This window comes from Ctenopharyngodon idella, chromosome 8 (assembly GCF_019924925.1).
Source record: "Ctenopharyngodon idella isolate HZGC_01 chromosome 8, HZGC01, whole genome shotgun sequence".
Taxonomy (NCBI): domain Eukaryota; kingdom Metazoa; phylum Chordata; class Actinopteri; order Cypriniformes; family Xenocyprididae; genus Ctenopharyngodon; species Ctenopharyngodon idella.
Genome location: NC_067227.1, coordinates 14,510,749 through 14,522,990, shown reverse-complemented (window position 1 = coordinate 14,522,990; position 12,242 = coordinate 14,510,749).

Below are 12,242 nucleotides of genomic sequence, written 5' to 3'. Positions count from 1 at the left end.
CAGCCCAAGCATACAGGCATATAGAATGGTGCATAAAACAAATTCATAAGGAAAAACCTGTAAATAATAAATCAGCTCCATATTGGATTCCAAGTGATCAAGTGCTTAGTGCGATCCATTTAAACACATTGCAAGGGTTCCGCAAGTAGTGGGGACTCGTGCAACATAAACAATGGACCAGGTGCACAAGATGGCTCCTGTGAGTTTAGGTGATGCGAGTGTGTGCATGTTTACTTCAACTCATAACTCTTCCGGGCTAAGCGACGTTTGCATTTACTGTAAGGAGAAACTACTTATATCTGAAACTTGGCTAGATATAAGGAATTTCCATGCGCAAAAGACAGGCAAGTCAGTGGAAGCTTTGTGAAAGGATTGTATGAGTTGGCCAACCATTGCGAATTCGGAGCACAGAGAGACGAACACGTTCGTGACAGACCGGTTATTGGAATAGCACACAGTGGAGAGTCACAAAGACTTCAGATGGAAAGTGAATTGACACTCAAGAGCAGAGCAGATGGCATGATGGGCAGAGCTTGTAAAGACAAAATTCGGCAGTAGCGATGTCTGCTGAAGTGGGTGCGTTGCAACAATGGCCTAGAGGAGCTAAACACCATAATGCTGGTAAGAGAAAATACAAGAGGGGACAGCAAGGGGATAAACAGACAGAAGAGAAACTGTGTTTACGTTGCAATAGATGTCATAGGCCACGCAAATGCCCCACATATAATAAGCAATGCCGTAAATGCAGTAAACTCGGACACTTTCCTGCCAAAGCAAGGCTGTGAGAGCTGTACATGTGCAATACAGAAAAAATGATGACTGTGAGGCATACTTTCTTGACAGCATTAAGAAAAATGATTCAGAGATTTGGGCAAATCCCATTGGACTACAGTAGTTCAATGCTTACAACATTCATCACTCAAAAGGCAGATTTTGTTTCCAGAGACTTTCTTTTGGGATCACATCGGTTCCTGAGATCTTCCAGAGGTAAATGACCAAGCTGCTGGAGGGACATGAGGGCTGTGTGGTGGTCATGGATGATATTATGGTGTATGGCAGAGATCAAGAGACACACGATAAGAATCTGGAGGCAATTTTGCAGACAATCCAGGAGTCTTGATTAAGACAATGCCATTTCAGTAAGACAGAACTCCATTTCTTCTAGCACATCATCAGTGGAGATGGAGTCAAACCTGATTCGGATAAAGCGAAGGCAATTACAGACCTGCCATGCCCCAAAGACATTTCCTCTGAAATTTTCTACCTGACTTGTCCACGGTGCTATACCCACTCAACAAACTGCTCAAGAAAGAATCTGCATGGCTGTGGGACACAACAGCAGCAGGCCTTTAACAACAAAAACAATGCTGTCCTCGGCTCCAGCTTTAGCCTTCTACAACATCACAAAGCCTACCATTGTGTCAATGGATGCAAGCAGTTTCGGGCTGGCTGCCACTCTGCTACAAACTCATGGTGATAAGACACTTCCTGTAGCTTTTTGCTCCAGAACCCTATCAAGTGCTGAGTTGAAATACTCTCAAATCGAGAAAGAATGCCTGGGTGCAGTTTGGACATGTGAGCGACTTGCCTGTTATTTGCTGGTTCTTGGTGAGTTTACACTGCAAATGGACCATAAGCCCCTGGTCCCCCTGATTAACATTTCTGATCTGGACAAAACACCCTTGCGCTGTCAACGTCTGCTGATGCGCCTAATGCGGTTCAACATAAAAACGATAGCTACATGTCCCAGTAGGCACAATTGTCGATTATTCTCTTGAAATTGTAACTGCGATCATTAATTACGATTATCACAATTTACATTGAATGATGTATTGAATAGCTTTACACCATTGTTTGAAGCAACTGCATGCCATATTTTTGTATAAAAATAAAAAACAAGCTGAAAACACTCTTCCTGAAATGTTTTATTGTTTTTCTATAGCATTAAACCTCAAATGTCAACTATACATCTGTTTGGTTTCTTCTTTAAATAATAACTAGCCACCAGTGTGGTTGCCCAAGAACTAATGTTCCCCTAGGGCCTGAAGTGATGTAAACTGCGCTTGTTGTTGTTACTTTTATTTTGACGGCGCTGAGAACAGTTCAGACAGATCCTGAGCACACAGTGCTCGCATTTTCTGTCTTCATTAGTTTACGATCTGTTTAAGTCCTGTCTAATACGTTATTAGATAGAACTGTTATACAAAGAAAGTAGACAGTATATGAAAAAGTATTAGCTTTTGCCATGTGGTTGATGCCCAATGTCACTAGCTTAGCAGAAATACTTAATCATGTTTTGCTTGGTCTGCTCAAAGTCATGCTGGATTTTCTCCTTAGCGTAAGGTTGAGAGGTCCTGTCACTGTTTTTCATGATTGTAGAGTTAGTTCGTGAAGTAAATACACAGGCTGTGTACATGGCTTTTTAAAAATCGCGGGTGCTGGTGTTTCGCGTGCGTTTGACATATCAGCGAACACTTATGTCACTGCTAGCTCCTTTTGTGCTGGGTTAGACCTTTTACACTCTGAAGTAGTCGTGATTCGCCTCTCACGATGTAACATGCTCTAAACACACCTCTTAAACACACAGCATAATGTAAGTGGATATTTTTCCTTGTAATCGTGCCTTTGGACGATTACGAAATCGTGGCATCCGTAATCGTAATCGCGATTAGAGATTCAATTAATTGTGCAGCCCTATGTCCCAGGCAAGTCACTAGTTGTGGCCGGTACACTGTCACATAACCTTATGGGGTTATGCGACAGTGTACCGGCCACAACTAGTGACAGTGGGGCCAGGGCCAGTGGTTTCAGATACTGAAGAGGATGTGCGAGCTTCTGTGGTAGCTGTGATTCAGACTCGGCCAATGTCAGAGCCCAAGTTAAACGTCATTCGTGAGTCCAGATCCAATGACCCCATAATGAGGAAAGTAATGCGCTTCATAAAAGGCAGGCCACACCATGTGCTGTCGGAGCTTACAGCTTACCATGCAGAACGAGCATCATTGTTCAGGGCTGAGGGACTACTTTTACATGATGACCAGATTGTAGTTCCCACCGCACAATGACGAGAAATCCTTGACCGATTGCATGAGGGTCACCAAGGGCTAAACGTAGAGAATGAGCAAAAAATGTCAGTCCGGCTGATCTTCATGCAAAAGTATCTCAATGAGAAAAGAGACCCTAGTCACCATTCCACTTGGGGGATTCCACAAGAACTACACTCAGATAAAGGTACCAGTTCAGCAGCATAGACTTTGCAGACTTTTGTAAGAACTGGGGCATCCAACACATTACAAGCAGTCCCCACTACCCACAGTCAAATGGGGCTGTTGAGCGGGCTGTTAAGACAGCAAGCATATCCTGCACCAGCCCGACACTCAGTTGGCTCTCTTGAGTTACAGAGCCACTCCACTTGCTGCTACTGGAGCAAGCCCTGCTCGGCTAACGCTGGGATGCCAAATCTGCACTACACTGTCCGTCCTAGAAAAGAATCAGCTTTGAGCAGGTGGCTGAAAAGGACTAACAAGCTAAAGCAGCTTACAAGTGCTTCTTTGACAAAAGACATTCAGTCTGTATGCTTCCCCCACTTAAACCCAGGAGATTGGGTTCTCTTAAAGTTGGATGGGTAGAAAACATGGTGCTAAACCGAGTCTTTCCAAAAAAAGCCGAGCTCCTGGAGGCGTGCCTGCCGTCAGTGCCGTGGGCGGAGCTAAAGTCACGAGCGCATGCAGCTTTTGCGTAGAGATCGTCTGCTAGCTGCGACATCATTATAAATACAAAGGGAACAAAAACATTTGTGGTGTTTACATTTTATGCACTTGTGCACCAATTGGCAACAAAACAGAGACATCTGATGCAGCTTTACTCACCACCCGCGATATGCAAATCCAGCGCCGAACTGGGACTTGTTTACAAAGTATTCATCACCGAAATCCCGGGAACAAACAAATATATATGCACAACTCTGTTGCTGCCCCGGAAAAAACAAACTTCATCCACTGTTCCCTTAACGCTGAGTTCTTTGGGAAGCTGAAAAAGGTAATCTTTCCCTCACAACCAAAAACACACTCCTTTGGTGACAGGAGCTGCATCTCATTTCGGAAGCTGCGTCCTTCGGAGATCGCATTTGAAGGCTGAATACTTCATCAAGGATGTCATATTTAAGAAAAGTAACCGTAATAAAATTGACTGATATTCATTGTGAGGTGTAAAATACTGTAATTTCTCTTACGTTGCAATCTAATGCTTATTTTTCTTAAATGAGACTGCCTCGATGATGTATGCAGCCTTCAAAGGGTGCAGCCCCTGAATTGGGACACAGCCATTGTTGAAAAATCTCTCGGCTTCCGCATCCCGAACTGATGGGCATGCTCTTGTTCTGGGTGATGTGTGTGTGTGCACGCTTATCAGGGAGGAATTCTGCTCTCTTTTGACGTCATACAGGCCATACTCGAAAAAAACTCTCCGAAACACGGTCAGAAACTGGAAGTAGTGTATTTGGCACAGAAACGTGTTTTGAAACTTTGGCCGTGTTTAGCATGAGAATGCAACTCTTTAACAGTGTAAATAAGTCAGAATGCATGAAATAGCATGCTATTTGCTTTATGCAACCGGGCACTGGTCCTAAAATGACCTCTAGTGGCAGGGTAATAAAACTGCCAGTTCATTACAGAGACTAGTAGTGGAACATATCCTTTGGTCTTCTCTCCTACATAAAGACAGAATACAAATCAAGGTCATAAGTAAAGAGTTGTTTATGGCATAATCTGGAGTATATCATTGTTTAGGAAACAGTATTCCTATTAATGTTTATGCATTTCAGATTGTACTTATGTTGTTGTGCCAAATTTTTGAAGTTGAACTAGCTTAAATGTCATTCTAATTTGATTTTCATGAGTTCAATGAGTTCCACTTCTCTGTTGCAATGGTTTATGTTGATTAATGATTTATGTGGGGATAAACTTGTTAAACAATAAACATAATCTTGTTTTCTGTCCCCTAATGCTGTTAAAAGAGTATCACTTTAGGGGGGGGGAGATGTATCAGGATGTGTTTCATACTTTATTACCCATAAGGATTTGGGGGTGTATTATCTAATGAACGCGACTCAAGTATATGGGGAAGTTAAGACATACACAAAATGGTATTGCACGAGTGTTGTATGAGCTGTTGCTCTCAATTAATCCTCTAAAGAACACATACCTGGCGTGAGTGTATGTGACATTCAGTGTTTGTATTTTCCCTGTGCGTTTCTAGTAATTACTTTATTTTGTGCAAGTGAGATAAAGTAAAGTGCATCTGTTGCATAAATCATTATCTGTCCAGTGTCTATAAGCAGCACATGCAATATATTTTACTACTGGTAAAATATACGGGTTACACACACAACTTTTTACTTAGCAATATTGAAAACTGTTCACGTTAAATACAGTTAAACAAATGTAAATTAATCGCAACTATTTATTAAGATCAACTTTTTACAGCCCTTGTTTTTATCTAAAAAGATAATTGATGCAAATAGAGAACAGGGTGTAAATGTAAAATATGTGGTGACAATATTGATGGGAGCGAGCTGATGTAGGTAAGTGAAAATATGCGCAGAACTGAGAAAATAGTATTTATGGAGACAAACTGTAGCCCGTGTCTCACAGAGCAAATGTGTGAATGTTTACGGAATATTTTATGCAAACAACTCTCTAATCATGGTTATTCCTGTAGTTGTAAGCTTCCATTTGAGTAGTCTGTTCTCAGGGAAGCACAAAACACATTTTTCTGTTCCAGGTAGGCTACAGGTTTCCAGTGTATATGTATAATTTTTTACCTTGTTTTTACACAAATTGTTTTGCTGTATTTTATTTTCAAACTTAGTTATATTTACATATTTGTATAAGTAATTACAGTAGGCAGAATTGGTTGGGGAATAAGACATTGCATACGAGTATATTAGCGAGAGAAGGGCATTAAATGTTGGATTTAAACGCAGACCTAGAAAGCTACAGGCAAGTGAGTTTTTATCCGGGTTGGAGCTAAACTCTGTAGGACAGTGCCCTCCAGGCCCGAAGTTGCCCATCCCTAAGCTGTTTTAAGACATCAAGAAATTATTTTCACAGAAGAAAAAAAAAAACCCTTTAAATATGTAATTTTGATCATCAAATTATTGACTGCAGGGGAACTTTAAAGTCATGGAAATTTCAATAATGAATACAAATATTTTTCAAAAACAAAAGCATTGCATTGTCTGGAGCTTTTGTAAGCTCTTCTGTTAAAGGGTTAGTTCACCCAAAAATGAAAATTATGTCAGTAATTACTCACCCTCATGTCGTTCCAAACCCATAAGACTTTCGTTCATTTTCAGAATGCAAATGAAGATCTTTTTGATGAAATCTGAGAGCTGTCTGTCCTTCCATAGACAGCCTAAGCAATTCAAACTTTGACGCTTCAAAAAGTTCATAAAGAGATTGGAAAACTAATCCATATAAATTGAGAGGTTTAGTCCAAATTTTCTGTAGAGACTCGATCACTTTATATAATGAACAGATTTAATTTAGGCTTTTACTCGCATATAAACATTAATCACCGAACATAAACAGAAGTTCAACCAAACCTGAATGACCTCTTCTGGAAGCTCATGCTGCGTAACCAGTGAGGTTTGTTCTCGTGTGTTACGCAGCACGTTTGAGCTTCTGGAAGTCCTACTGACCCAAAGGCGCTTTCACATGGGACATGGAAGTCGCGAGTTCATTTTCAATAGGAGACATGAGGAAAGAAGCAAAACACAGGTGGTTTCGCAGGTGGCGTACTAGTGGTGCTTGTGCACCCAAAATCCTGCCGCTTCCACGAGCAAAGACCAAAACGCATCTTAATACCAGGTGTAAACAGGGCCATGATGTGAGTGACAGTTGTTATAATCATCGTACGCATGTTTACAAGAGAGTCAAGTTCTGGCGGAAGGGTGACCTCTGACCTGACGTATGACAGAGGCCTAGCTTAAGCTTAAGTGAGAATTGACAAAAGCAGAGGACAGAGCAAAACAAAACGCCGGTCACGAATTAGTCTAAAATGATAAGTTTTAAAGAAAAATCACTCTCTCGTGAAAGCGTGTACAATTGTTGCTGGAAGCTAGTGATTATAGTTTATAAAGTTTTAAATATGGATATTTTTATTACAAAAACCCATCGCTTCACTTCAGAAGGCATTATTAACCCACTGGAGTCATACGGATAACTTTTATGATGGATGGATGCGCTTTTTGGAGCTTCAAAAACCTGGACACTATTCAATGCATTACAAAGCTGAGAAGAGCCAGGATATTATTTAATATAACTCTGATTGTGTTCGGCTGAAAGAAGAAAGTCATATGCACATAGGATGGCTTGAGGGTGAGTAAATTATGGGATAATTATGTATGCTTGTCAGTACATAATGTGAAATACTACAGTGCTGTTATGCAGGATTTTCTCACCAGAACAAATATCCAGAAGATCCAAGACTCTCTTCTCTGTTTTGCAATATGCAAATATTCATCGAGATGTATGCCCTTTAGAGCTCAAAATTTATCCAGAACAATCTAAAATTAACAAAGTGTAAGACTGATGCTGGACTGTCTGGACCAAGAGAGGGCTACTCTTTGAGAAAACAAAGGAAATTAACATTTGAACTCTCTCTTGCAAAATTAGCATCCCAATCCGAGATGCAATCACACTAAGTCAATCACACCTCAACATTGCCTTAACCTACATTTCATTCCCAATTCCCATTGTGAACTCATGTTTCCATTTGAAAGAAGTTTGTCTTGGTCTGAGTATTTAAAGAGTTGTTGCAGGAGGCTCAAGGCGCGATTCTGGAGTCAGATCAGCCCACATTGCTGAGTGTCCAGGACACTCAGCAATGTGCATTTTTCTAATGTCAGGTATACATCTTTTACTTTATTTCTGAGCATTTGATGTTTTGTATTGATCATCTTTGAACTGATTATGTAACTGGCATGACACATTTACCTGACTAATAAATTGTTACATTTGGTCTTATTCTGACTTACTCTGAAATTATTGACTTCAGTAGATTACGATGTATCCGTTGTTACCGCAAATCTGCGACCAGGGTTAAGTACATACTAGATCTCGGATTGTATGGAGCATGGGGCACATCTGGCAAGATTCTAGATTTCTGACTAACTGCTTGACTTTAACTAAGTTGTTATGCAATCGTATTAACTATATGGGGCTAGACAAAGGTGTACTGGTCATAACCTCTGGTCACTGCCTCTGCTTTAATTAAGTTGTTATATAGTTATATTATTAACTATATGGGGCCAGATAAATTACTATCGAGGGGCGACGTTACCTCATAGTACTGGTCATAATAACCCCTGATTATTGTCAGAGCTTTAACTAACTGTTATATAGGCGATTGTATGGGGCTACATGGGTACCTTTTAACAATAGCAAGCATGGGCAGCATTGTTAAATTGCTTTAGCCATAACCTCTGGTTATTGATCAGACTGATCGTGGGCCCGCATAACAGCTGGTGCAAGGACCCTGTGCAACTCTGAGAACCGAATGAACGAGTACAATAAGAGTAACAGAATAATCAAATTTCTAGATAAATTATCATATAAACAGTCAATAATCAATTGGCATTCTAACCTAAATTCAAGGTCGTAATAAAATGCAGTCAGATAAAAGTTGAATTGGAATTAAATTACTTTGCCACGCTGAAAAGACCGAACGCACATGAAGCCTTCCCCGCCCTATGGGAAACCGCCGTTGGGCCGATTGAGCTGACTGGGCGGGCCTTACACAAAGAAAAAGAACAGTTGAAATCACATTAACATAAGCTGACCACATTTCCAAGTTCAGTGATCAAAATATCATTATTGTCTCTGTTATCATCTATCATTTAAAAAATAACGATGCATTTTTGTTTTGCTTTTGTTGTTTTTTGAGGGTTCCATATATTATTAAAATTAACTAACTGGTTTTAATACAATTCACCAAAAATCACACAATGAAAAATATAAAACAGTAACCACTGCAAATAGCAGATGAAAAACGTACTATTATAGTAAAACTGACTTGACAAAAGCAAAAGTATGAGAACATATACTGTAAAAAAACAAAACAAATATCAGCTGTTTAACAAATATTTTAAACTTTCTAAGCATATATGATATTTTAATTTAATGAACTGTTATATACTGTGTGTAAATGTTTTATGTTTGTGCTTTTGGAAATGGATCTTTAATTAGGTCCAATTATTTTGCATTTTGAGCACAAAGTATTTGCTTTCTGAAAATGTAAATGATACAAGTCAAATTGTTTAGTTGATTATTCTTTTATTTTTATCATTTATCCATACAGGGTGTACTTTCACAATAAAATGTGTGTGGTTGACTCACTGCTGAGTTGGGATGGTTGTGACAGTAGGGTAAGGTGACCAGATTTCTGAAATGGAAACTGGGGACATTTCCTATTTGAGTGGTCAAAATATCACCAAAATCTCATTTGTTATTATCGATTTATTAAAAAACAGGGACAATACATTTTTGAATGTTTTGTATTTAATTGTTGTGAGTTCCTTATAGGCTATTATTACATTAATAATTATGATTTAAAAAAAAAAAAAAACGTTTACACTATTAATAGTAACCACTGTAAAAGCAGTTCAAAACAATATGCCTGTTATAACAGAAGCACATTACGTTACAAAAATAAAACAAATATAAGAAGATAAATATAAAACGGCATTTAACAAATATTTTTTTTAACATTATTGAATTTAATATTTAAATTTTCACAAGTTTGTTTTAACTTTTAACTATATTTAACTATTATTTTGCATTTTAAACTCATTTTAAGCACAAAGTACGTGTATTATTTTATTTTTCATTTATTCATATCTGAGTGTACCTTCACCACGTAGTTAAGACGTGTGTGTGGAAATTGCTGCGTTGTGACTGCGGAACTTTTGTGGACGTTTGAAATTGTGCAAAACAATCTCGCGCCCTGTTATAAAACATACAAACAGTATTTTTACTTTAATTTAACATGAATAGTTAGTATGTTACTACCTTGAAACCGATAACGATGTTTATTTTGATATTTGACGATAATGGCGGTTTGCTCCGGTACAGATCCAGATCCAGATTACGTTCCTCATGAAGTAGCGGCGCGCGCGCGACCAAGTGCAGCTGCACAGCCCCTCTGTTAGAGAACATGATCACTACATAATTTCTCAAGCAGGCTGCTGTATGCTCGTCGGTCTTTTTGCAATGTATATGCGGGTTGTTTTGAACGAGCTATAAAACGGGGACATTTCCGGGGACAGCTCGAGTCGGGGACAGAACACCAAAACGGGGACGTCTGGTCACCCTACAGTAGGGCTTTCAGGAACGTTTAAAATTGTGTGCAAAACAATTCCACATCCTGTTCAGACCATGTTATATAGTACATACAAACAGTATTACTTTAATTTAACAGGAATAGTTAGTATGTGACTACCTTGAAACCGATAACGGAGTCTCTTTTGATAAATTATTATAATAGTGCTCCACCGCTCTTACAGGTTTAGTTCTTCACGGCTAAATAGCGGCGCGCACCCAAGTAATCAGTGTAGCTTGCAGCTCCCTCTGTTGGTCAAAACAAACACTACACGATTTCTCTGGTAAACAGCAATTTTCTAGATAAAATGTTTCATTTTTGTGTTTCGTAGTATTTTAATGTTACACTGTAGTTTTCTGTACCTGTTGTTTTGTATAAAAGAGGCGACATACCTTCACCCAGAGTGGACGCGACACCGGATAGAAGAAGCTCCGCTGGTGTCTTACTGGCGAGCGCGTCGGAAAAATACTGTGAGCCGTATCGAACTGTGCCATGCAGTGGGAAAGCGCGATAATAAGAGGGCCTGTTTCTCTTACCATTGGAGAAAGCGTAACGGCTAACTTAATCACGTGCTCACCTCTCAGCCTATCGTGTAATGGCAGTGACATCAGTCGTAACATTCCCTAGTCTGTCTTCTCTTAAAAAAATACATTTTTATCAAGCTAAAATCTACATATAGTTCCCAACGAAAGTATTGTTTAATGTAAAACATGCTGAAGATTAGCAAACAGGCTGTCGATTAATTAAATGATTAGCTATTTCCCCACAAAAGCTGTTTAATCAGCATAGTGAAGCCTCTCATCTATTGACATCCATTCAAAAAAACAGCCTCTGGTCTCCTTTCCCTGCGTACAGCCAGGGGTGGGGTGTTAGCATTAGCCGTTACGCTTTTTTGGCTAAAGGTTGCAGGCTTGCCTTCCAGTGGCTTTGGCCATAAATAACGTTAGGAATAACCTGGGCTGCGTTCAGCCCCGACAAAACGTTTTTTAAACGGAAACGGTGGTGCGTTGAACTGATGACACAAGAGTTGCAACTATGGCAGCTGAGAAGGTCATTCTTTGTGTTCTTTGTAAAGAATTTTCGGAGCCTGATGAAATCGGTATAAATACGTGTTTAATACTGCAAAATACGCTCGATGTTACAGTCACTGCCCTTGCTGTCCAGAATAAAAGAGAACATCCCAATCGAGTGATTCCTGTGGTTCCTAATTATTGTGATCCAACATTTGCCTCGCATTTCAAGATAAAAAGACAAACATTGAAGGATAATCCACTTCTTACCTCCGAGACTGAGTTATGATCTATATGACCTTATTATTTTTGTGAGTATTAGGCTTATCATTATTGATTATCACTATTGTGCTATAATATTGTAATATTTACCATTATATAATCAGATGAGAATAGAAGCGTTTATTAAAGTGTCTCTCCAAAATACAATAGCAAAATATATAAATATGTATAGTATTTTTATGTTACAGTTATCACTTTACATGGACCCATCGTGCGAGCTGTCTCTTTAATACCGTGTGGTTTATATGCATGTTGTTGCTGATTGGGCTGACATTTTTGACACACCCACCAAACAAGAGAAAACGTATCTCAAACCTGTTGCACACCGTTTCCAGGAAACATGGCGTTCAACTCGGAAACCGTAGCAAAACGTTGCGCACCGGTTTGAGCTTGAACGTGCCCCAGGAGTTTCGAAGTCGTCATCTGGTTGGTTGAGTTATACAGGATGTCCGGGAGGTGCGTGTGTCGGTTCTTTAACGGTCCGCCTGGAAACAAATGCCGTGACGCCAAACCCCCTCGTGGAAGAAGAACGCGGTCGTGTTTACAAGCACTTACCAGGATCAGCTAAAC